We start from the raw sequence: 10,962 nt of genomic DNA, 5'->3' as shown, positions 1-10,962 counted from the left end.
TGTTATTTCTTTTCCGCATTATATTTTGTTATATAATTGAAATATCACAGGTTGTGTGTTTGAATCAATCAATTGGAAATTCCACCTTTGGTTGTTGATTGAAATTGATTAATATTTGAACATTGGTTTTTGGTACCGTTCAAGTGTTTTCTCTTGTATTCAATTAGACTTGCAGATTACTATTTGCTTGAGTAAGAATTGAATCGAGAAAGACAGATATAACTCTTTGATATACTTTATTAATATTGAGTTTAGTTGATTCTCTTGAAAGTATATTGGATTTAGTCCATACAGATTGTTAATCGAAATATTGGGTGTGGTTGTTTTACCCCCAATTTTTCAATTGGTGTCAGAGCAGGCAAACACGTTTAAAGACCTTACAAGTCTGTGTTTGCAGCGATCTGACTATATGTACAATAAGAAAATCTCCGATAATGCACCATCAGTTCAGAGTCGCCCTTGTGAGTTTCAAAGTCCTGAAGCTCTTAAAAGGGACCTTGTCTCTGGTCCGTTGTCTGAATCTGCATTTAATTGGGAGAACTCTTGATGAACAGTTGGATGATCTTTCGGGTGACAGTGATTCAGAAGAAGGACAAAGTCTTGATGAGGAAGTCTCTCAGTATATCAAGTTGTTTGACCGTGACTTGAAAGAAAAGAAGTCAACAACTTACTTGAGTAAATACATGGCTCCTCTTTGTCAAGAAAACAGAAAATTGAGAAAACTCTTTAAGGGATATGATTGTGGATATAAACTCTTATAATATATTGTTAAATATCATGAAGAAGATGTACGATCGAAAAGATCCGAATGTGATAATCTTCTACGAAATCTCTTTGTGTTGAAAGAAAAACTTGCAGAATCTGAAGCAAGATATGACTCTCAACAAAAATGTTTTAATGACAAAGAACTCAGTTTTCTCGCCAAAGAAAAGTCCTTGGAGACTGATCTTACTGCTGCTCCTGATAAAGTGAAACCACTGGAAGAGAGTCTGAGTAGATTCAATTCTAGCTCTACAAAATTATCCTCTATGATTGGAGCATGTAAAGAACATCGTTATACACGTGGTCTAGGCTATAAAGGAATAGACGCTCCAAAAACTAGTAAGATCAATTTTGTTAAAGCTAATGATAATTCTTCATGCGAGAAAACTTTTGCAGCTTATAATGATTCTGGAAACAAGGATCTTGCTCCTTCTAAATCTACTCACACGAGAACAGTAAAGAACAATTCTTTTAACTGCTATTATTACGGAAATAAAGGACATTCTGAGCGAAGATGTCGTTTTTGTTTAAGGAATGAAAAACTTTACAACATTCTTGCATGGATGTCAAAATAAGTTATTAAACCTGTCTCTCATATTGTTGGAGTAAAAGGCATTTTCGACAATCAAGAAAAATTCTGTGATAAGACTTTTCTTAATTGTGTTTTTGAAACAAAAAATACCGAAAATGGCAGAAGGAGAACTGACTTCTTAAATAACTCTGAAAAGAGAAAAAGGCATAGGAGAAAGAAAGAAAGAAAAATTGGGTTCTTTTCTCTCTCTAAAGAAGACTGTGGATCCAAGTCTTCTGCTCCAGATTTCGTTCATATCAATAATCGAGTCTTAGAGCTTAAGATCAGCATAAACAGACTCAAATGGAGCATCAAAAAGACAAGGAAAGCGGCTGGCTCAGGTACTTCTTTTTCCTCTCTTGATAAAACTTCTTCAAGTAAGTCAAGTGATTTTTCTATAAATCCTCTTGAAGGAGAGAAAAAAGAAGTCAATACTGATGAGCAAATTTCTCATCTGAACACAACATGACTGCTCAATGTAGCATTCTTCTTGTATTCTAAAAAGGATGCTCATAGTCTCAAGAAGTGACTTGAGAGTGCTTTCAAGGTTGTATGTTTTCTCTTCTTTCCTCTTTTTGTTGTTTTTTTGTTGATGATCTTAAAAATCTGTTGAGCTTCGCTCCAGTTCTTCTCTTGAAGATATTTCTGATCAAAAATTCCTTTTTTTGTGTGTGTTTCCTCCAAATAGTTGGTTCTCAACTATTATTCTTGACAAGTTTTTCATTCTTTGTTCAAAATGTCTCTTAAGCTCTCAAGAAGCAGTCCAAATTTGGCCTCTATCATCTTGGTCACACATTAGGATCGTGACCACAAGTGCACGAACACCTGACCCACACGGACGTATACAAGTTTTCCTAGGGTTTTCCATGGAACTTATTTATATACACTTATGTGTCATCTCTTGATACATAGTTCCGTAAGGTCAAAAGGCTCTACCGAATTTTGGTGTGTGCAATGAATGGAGGCAACAAAGATGATGAAATCAAGAAGGGGAAGACTATCGAGTTTCACAAAAATCATGTTTTCATAACATGCTATCATGTTATTGATCATGAAAACAAACTACCAGTTCAGATGTCATCACAACTGGTAGGAAATCTTCTTCGATATTTTGAGGTCGTACGTGAACAACTCGGAATTGCAACAAGGAATCTTGATTTTCTGAAAAATGAACTGAAGAAAGCAACTGATGATATCGTCCATATTCAATCTCTAGTTGCTGACCGGGTTTAGTGTTTTTTCAAATCATATTCTCTAAGAGATATTTTTGCATATTAAATCTTTTATTTTCTTATTTTATTTAGAAGAATAACTAGTTCTTAGAATAACCATTATTGTGTTTTACATAGCTATGTCCAACGTTTTCATCTTCATGTTTTTAGGTTTATTTGTTTAGATTCTAAAAGTGTTTGGAAGATGATTTTTGCAGTATTAATCTTTATGGTTTCATATATTACAATTTGTTATAGGATATGTATGTTTGCGTCCGTGAACTGTGATTGTCCCATACCTTGTCAAAAGTTAAGTCTTTCATACGTCAATATGCATGTATTGATAAAAGAATGAATGGACTTTTGACATCACAAAATTTTGAAGCCTATTATGTCATTATCGATGGAAGATAGGATGAACTTTTGTTGACAAGGATTATGTCTATTGTATGTCATTATGCGAATAGTGATGGAAAATAGAACGAATCCTTGTATTTTTCGCAGTATTGATCTTCCCTGATCCATATTTTTTATGTATTACTGTGAGGCTCCGTAAGTTCTCTTATGTCGAGCATGATCAATTAAATTCATCACTTTTTGTGGTTAATTTAGTTGTATAATTCCGATTAGATTAATTATGGGTTCTCTTGTGATTAATCTAATTGAGTATTTTTGGATTCAAATTCATATTTGTATGTGATTTGTTAAATCCAAATAAATCCTTCCTTTCTTTTGAAATTAAGGTCTCTCTTGTTGTTCTTTCGGGAATGACATTTTATGGGGGAGAGTTCTTAATTGAACTTGTGCTTAATTGCCAAATATTTATCGGGAGTGCGGCTGTGGAATATTATAGGGGTTATCTTGTATCTTTAGCTTCGGATTTATGATTGCATCTAAACAAGTTGATATATGCTTTCTTTTGGTCATGAAATGTCTCTTTTGGAAATTTTATTAGGATGCCGTTTTCGTACCTTTGCCAATTTTATTGACAAAAAGGGGGGAAATTAATATGTAGTTAACACTACAAATACATATGGTTTTCGGATCATTATGTAAGGGGGAGTGGTTTCCATGTGAGATGGAGTATTTACTAAGGGGGAGTGATACATATCACCATAGTATTGTTGTCGAAGTTGTGATACAATTGATATTTGATGCTTCATAATGATACTATGACACTGTATAACAATGATAGAGAATTATGTTTTCTCATTGTTATAGATACGGATTTTCAACAACGATGATGCTGAACTTACAACCTTTGGGATCATTGGAGTACTTGGAAGTGACGAAGATTTCGAGTAATGTTGAAGATTAGGCATGTGGAATAGGAGCTACAAAAGTGCTCATATGGCTAACCATTTGGTTAACTACTGTTGAACCAACAAATGTACATGTTTGGGTACGGTTACACAAACCTAAAATCATGCATTTCATTTGTGTGTAACAAGATAAGTTTTCGATCTAACGATTGAAAGATATTATCTTGAATCTAATCAGGTTTTCATCTAATGGTGAATATTGAATGCTTTGTTACCAAGCTAATATTGATTGCAAACCCTGATTTGAAAGACTATGTAAGGGAGAACTCTAGCAACTGGGAAACCTAATCCCCACACCTCCTGTGTGATACTAGTTGTATTATCTAGAGTCGATTCTCCTCTAACCTTAGGTTTCTTCTTGTAAACCAGGTTAACGACTTAAAGACTTCATTGGGATTGTGAAGCCAGACCGATACTACTTTCTCGTAGTTGTGTGATCTTATCTTGTATATTCTATCGTGTTGAGTACAATCGAAACGATTGGCTTGAGATTAATATCTCCGATAGGCAAGATATAAAAGTAGTCATAAACATCTTCGTCTCATCGTTTGTGATTCCACAATATCTTCTTTCACCGTGTTGATTAAGATTATTGTGAGGTGATTGATATTACTAGGTTGTTCTTCGGGAATATAAGTCTGGGTTATCAATTGGTTCCTGTTCACCTTGATTTATCAAAATACGGAACAAAAACTTATAGGTACTCCTGTGGGAGACAGATTTATCTATTACCGTAGACTTTTCTGTGTGATACATATTTGTTTATTAAAGACTTCGACTTTGGGTCGTAGCAACTCTTAGTTGTGGGTGAGATCAGCTAAGGGAATCAAGTGCGTAGTATCCTGCTGGGATCAGAGACGTAAGGAGCGCAACTGTACCTTGGATCAGTGTGAGATTGATTGGGGTTCAACTACATTCCATACCGAAGTTAGTTTGTAGTAGGCTAGTGTCTGTAGCGGCTTAATATAGTGTGTGTTCAATCTGGACTAGGTACCGAGGTTTTTCTGCATTTGCGGTTTCCTCGTTAACAAAATTTTGGTATCTGTGTTATTTCTTTTCCGCATTATATTATATTGTATAATTGAAATTACACAGGTCGTGCGTTTGAATCAATCAATTGGAAATCCGACCTTTGGTTGTTGATTGAAATTGATTGATACTTGAACATTGGTCTTTCGTACCGTTCAAGTATTTTTTTCTTGTATTCAATTATACTCGCATATTACTATTTGCTTAAGTAAGAATTGAATCGAGAAACAGAGATATAACTCTTTGATATACTTTATTAAGATTGAGTCTAGTTGATTCTCTTGAAAGTATATTGGAGTTAATCCATACAGAATGCTAATCGAATATTGGGTGTGGTTGTTTGATGGGTTTTTCAAAGTTGTTGTAGTAATATGATTCGTTCAAGACTTGTGAAAGTGGATTTTTAGATTATTTTAATAAATAAAAATAGCGAACTAAATTAAAAAGATGTTGTGAAAATTATGGAGAGACTGGGGCTAGGATTCCGCTATTTACCAATTCCAAAGTGATACTAATTATAATCATGCAATTTCACACGTTCAAATTGATTCTCAACTATTGCAAAAGTAGATTTTAAAAAACAACAAATGTTAATCCAAAGCATGAGACATCAAAACCCTAGGCTAAGCATGTTCCATCAAAATAAAATACAATTGTTTAACAAAAACCATAAAATCTATTTTCAATCTAGGCAAATAATCATAAATAAAAATTGCACAAATTAAATAATTAAGAATTACCACTTTTTCATTGGAAAGATAGCATCCTCCATCGCCCCGGGAGATTGGGTTTATCTCATTATGTTGGAAACACGCTCAAAATATGATTTCATTTCTCAAAGGTGCTTACAAATGATGAAAATGAGAGAGATCAAATAATTCAAGAATTTGCAACGCAAGAGAAACGTTACAAACCCACTGTTACAGAGTACGATAAATAGTATATGCCACTGTCACTGTAGTTATACGACCCACAAGCTTCTGTCGTTGTCACTGTAGCTTTTACGACTGTTTCTGAGTGTCTAATGTTCTTCGTGTTCTTGAGGCAGCAGCAGCAGAAACGACTCTGCAACCTTTGATTTCTTCTCTACATCTCACCAAGTACCTTTGTTTCCACCCCTAACTCCCCATCTCCCTTACTCGCAACCTCAGCAACATATTTATATCCAACAGGTGAAGAAAATCCTCCGTAATAACTCAAAATGATCTTCATATATCCGGCAGTGAAGAAAATATTTTCTGGAATATTTTCTTTCGATTCTTGTTTCCTTCACGCGTCTATGGATGTCAACTTCTCCTTTTTTACCTCGTACACGCTTCTAACAGTTGTTAGAGTCTTCCCAGCATGCGCAAACTCTCCTCAACTCATGAAAATCCCGTGAATATTTCCTCCCTTTGCACACACACCTCTGTTTTCTTCTCACCGAGAATCCAGCCAATTTTAACCGAAAGTATGAACCATACCATGTCTGTTACGCTCCATAAAGTCATCCCCATGAATATCAGCCATTGAATCTCTTCCTAAGATATCTAGAAATCGAATCAAAATTCACTGCCAATTTTCCCGCCAAAATTTATATTTGAATTTGAAGAAGATGGGTGTTGTGGACAAAAATGGGTGTAGTGGACAAAAATGGGCTACATATAGCCGTGGGTGACACTTAGCAAAAATGGGGGTTCGTATAGCAATTGTCCTCCGGGGTGCTCTGAGCAACATTTCGAGCCGAATTTTCCAACAATATTTATTTCCAAAGAAATACCTACAAACACACAAAACACCAAAATAAATACGAAATCGAGTACTAACGATACCGAATATTGATGACAAATTAGACACAAAAATGTGTCTATCAAATACCCCCAAACTTATTATTTGCTAGTCCTCGAGCAAATCTAGAAAATAAAATGACTACACTTAGCACGTGCAGCAAGCCGTTAAACCGCTAGGTGGCCCTAGTGGCGGAGTGTTGTCTCCGGAGGGTTTACCAGAGGTGTACCCACAAAACCTTTACTCCAGACCCTAGCTATCTACGCAGAACCTTGGAAGGCACTAAAGAATCTCCTTGGTTGGAATACAATCATTGACTGTAGGAGGAAGTACCCTGATGCGAAATTCTAATTGTTGTATACGAGTTTGCACTCAGCATACTAAAATTCATAGATAAGTGACAGAGTTCTACTCAGATAGTTTCTGTACATCATAACCGGAGTCAACCAATCACATGGAAAGATTAAGAAGATGGATAAAGAGATGGTTAAAAGTGAACGGTGTTTCCCATATCTGTATGAAGGCCTCTGCCGAGGTGAACCTATCCTAATGGAATGACATACCGGTCTGACTAATATCAACACATCTGGCATATACAAGGGGACCAGTGGTCGATAAACCTAACTCTAGGTCAACACAACTGGCATATACAAGGGCACCAGTGGTCAACTTTATTGAATTTATTCCGGTTGGTCTAATGGTCTGGTCTCTTTCTCTTTTTTTTTGTGGTATCTCAATCACTCTATTCCACCCTACCAAAGGTAACAACTTGAATCGTGTGTCCCACCAAATCACTTAAAAAAATAAAAACATAAGGATTAGGATTCAACGAGATATGGCGAAACTACCATGTTTTTTTTAATTCTAACACCTAAGGTCTGTGCTTTTATGAATAGAATCTTTAGATGTTTCCATCTAATCAGATTGGTTCCTCAACTCCTATAACCAAGATGTTCCCATCCACTTAGATTGGTTAGTACCAACCTTACTAAGCATGAATTTCTAGGCTCTGGAGTTTATTTGTTGCAGCTAAGAGCTAACAAAAAGTTTCTTCCCCACCCCCAAACTTAAATCTAACATTGTCCTTAATGTTCTAAAGATGAAATTAAAAGCATGAACAATAAGAAACTGTTACTACTTGATGGATGGAAAAAGAAATAAGGAAGGATATTACCGTAAGCATGAGTACCTCCCAGGAAATGCTAAATTTAAAGTCTTTAGCTAGACATCAAATACCTCAAAAAGGATTGTCACCTTCCAAAGTAATATATCAATAGTCGACACAATTGTGGGTCCATAAGACCAAATAGAGCTGACACCAGTATGAGACAACTGCACTGATTCAGAAAAATGAAAAGAAGGAGCACGTCCTCATCTAAGGTTTCTGTCAAGACAACTGGGTTTATCTGCGGTGCGTAATTGAACTTCATATGTGTGTATCGATAAATAGATTCATCCGAAAAACGGGTCTCTAATACCTTGGTTACCTCCTGGACAGTATCAGGAGGATCGGGTTGCGGAGTCTGAAAAGACTCAAGTAATATCTCAGATGTAAAAGGCTCAAGTCCCAAGTTAGGGACTTTAATTAGGAATAGGATACAACCAAAAGAACCATCACTACCCCCGAACTTAGGGTTCACAGACAAACCTCCAACTATTTCTTGAATTTCCGGATCTTCAGAGTCCTTAAAATACTCAAGAGATTCTTCTAGTTCTCTACCCCCAAACTTAGGGTCATCATTATTCTCAGAAAAAACTAAAACTATTGCACGAATTTCTGGGTCCATAGAATCTTTAAAATACTCAAGAGCTTCTTCTAAAGATTGATCACATCTCTGATCTAAGAGAATGGTTTCCTCAAAATCATCTAAAGAAACTACCAGTAAAGTGCCAAGCCAATTATCCTGAACTAAAGTGCTAATCATATTCACTTCTTCTAAATCATCATTCTCAGAAGGTTGTCTAGTAACATTAAAGACATTTAGTTCAGTGGTCATATTACCAAAGGATATGTTCATAAGCCCAGTCCTACAGTTGATGACAGCGTTAGCTGTGGCTAAAAATGGGCGACCTAAAATCACTGGGATTTGACGACTTGAGTTCTGAACAGGCTGGGTGTCTAGAACAACGAAATACACAGGATAAATAAACTTATCAACCTCAATAAGAACATCCTCTATGACACCACGAGGGACTTTGACAGACCTATCAGCTAATTGTAGTGTCATTTTAGTCGGTTTCAACTTACCAAGACCTAGCTGGGTGTATACATGATACGGGAGTAAGTTAACACTATCTCCTAAGTCAAGTAAAGCTTTATCGACCATGTGATTACCAATCGCACAACATATGGTGGGGCATCCAGGATCCTTATACTTAGGGGGTGTTTGGTTCAGAAGAATGGAGCTTACCTGCCCAGCTAAAAAATCTTTCTTATGAACATTAAGCTTACGCTTTCGTGTACAAAGATCTTTAAGGAACTTGGCATAAGCAGGCATCTGCCTAATTGCTTCTAATAGCGGAATGTTGATGTTCACCTGCTTAAATGTTTCCATTATCTCGTTGAAAGTCGACTCCTTCTTTGTTGGGGCTAACAAATGTGGATATGGGGCTCTAGGCACAAAGGTAGACCTATCAAGAATTTCTTGGGAATCCTTAGAGACTGTTTCAGTTTCCTCGTCTACGGGCTCCTCTTGGTAAGTAGAAGGTGGAACTACATTATGTCCATCAGGCATGGCTACCTTATTGTCTACCGTTTTACCACTCCTAAGGGTTTTTATCGAGTTCACATGGTTTGATGATTTCTCACCAGCTAAAGATATTTGATGGACTCCCCTAGGGTTGGGTTGTGGTTGACTAGGAAAATTTCCTTTTTCTCTCAATGTCTCATTTATCTGACTAACCTGGGTTTTTAACTCAGAAATAGCTTGAGAGTTAGCTTGACATATTCTCTTATTTTCTTCTAAACCTTGTGCAACTGATTGCTAAAATTTTAAAGTGTTCCGAGTTAACAAGGCAAGAGACTCTTCTAAACTCATGATTTTCTTATCTGAAGAGATTTGAAGCTGTGACGGTTGAAGGATTCTTAGTATAGCCAAAACCTGGGGGAACCTGAGCATTACTAGACTGACCTTGATTCTGGCCCTTGGACCAAGAAAGGTTTGGATGGTTTCTCCAGCCAGGGTTATAGGTTTCTGAATATGGGTCAAACTTCTATCGGTTATCAAACCTAGTGTCGTTATAAAGAGCATTGGCTTGCTCTTCAACAGTATGGCCTTCCCAAAAAGGCTCATTTCTTCCACTACTACCACTAAAATGACTTAATTCTAAGGCTTCTAACCTTTTGGCTATAGTTGTTATTTTGGCATCTGACTCATAAGATCCTCATACCCTATTAACATTTCCTCTACTTAGAAGAATTGTTTTTTGGGGTTACGTACTATTTTACCATTGTTGGGTATTATCGGCGATTTCATTCAAAAATGTCATCGCTTCATCAACAGTTTTATTCTCAAATCCACTTGTGCATAAGGACTCAACCATGGTTGTTGTTGAATAATCTAAACCCTCGTAGAGGATCTGAACTAACCTAACCTTCTCCAAACCATGATGAGGACATTGAGATATCAAGTCATTGAACCTTTCTAAGTACCTATATAAAGATTCTCCCTCTTGTTGGGAAAAAATACATATTTGTGTCTTAATAGACGATGTTTTATGCCTTGGGAAAAACTTATGTATAAAGGCAGAAGTAAGTTGGTCATAGGTTTCAATTGACTCAGAGTCCAAACTATACAGCCAAGATTTGGCTTTATCTTTTAAGGGAAAGGGGAATAACCTAAATTCCAACGCATCATCAGTTAGGTTTTTAATTTTCAGAGTACTACAAACTTCCTCAAATTCCCTAACATGAAAATAGGGGTTCTCATTCTCCTTCCCTAAAAATATTGGGAGCATCTGTAAAGTCCCAGGTTTCAGTTCATAATTTGCCTCGGTTTCAGCTAACTTGATACAAGACGGACGAGAGGTCCTAGTTGGGTTTAGCAAAGCTTTCAAAGTTGTCATTTCTGGCACTACCAAAGGACTAGGAGTACTAGGGGTACTTTTCTCACAAAGAGACAGATTCTCAAAACTGAAGTTTCCAAAAACGGGGCTCTCAAAAGAAGAGTCTTCGAGCTCCCCGTCTTCACAAGAAGAACTACTAGGTTTTTCACTAATCAAACGACCTAGAGTGTTTCTTTTCCAAGCCCGTTTAAAAACTTCGGGCATACACTAGAAAAAAAAAATCAAAAAGAAAAGC

The 10,962-nt window shown here is 36.4% G+C and overlaps 1 pseudogene; it reads left to right on the top strand.

Annotated features, from left to right (window-relative positions):
• The first annotated feature begins 10,263 nt into the window (after window positions 1-10,263).
• Window positions 10,264-10,363, top strand: LOC113307090 (annotated as a pseudogene).
• The last annotated feature ends 599 nt before the right edge of the window (window positions 10,364-10,962 follow it).

The sequence above is a fragment of the Papaver somniferum genome, chromosome 8, assembly GCF_003573695.1.
Source record: "Papaver somniferum cultivar HN1 chromosome 8, ASM357369v1, whole genome shotgun sequence".
In the NCBI taxonomy this organism is placed as follows: Eukaryota; Viridiplantae; Streptophyta; class Magnoliopsida; order Ranunculales; family Papaveraceae; genus Papaver; species Papaver somniferum.
Note: the sequence above shows the minus strand (reverse complement) of the source record. Positions and strands in the feature narration are given on the sequence as shown.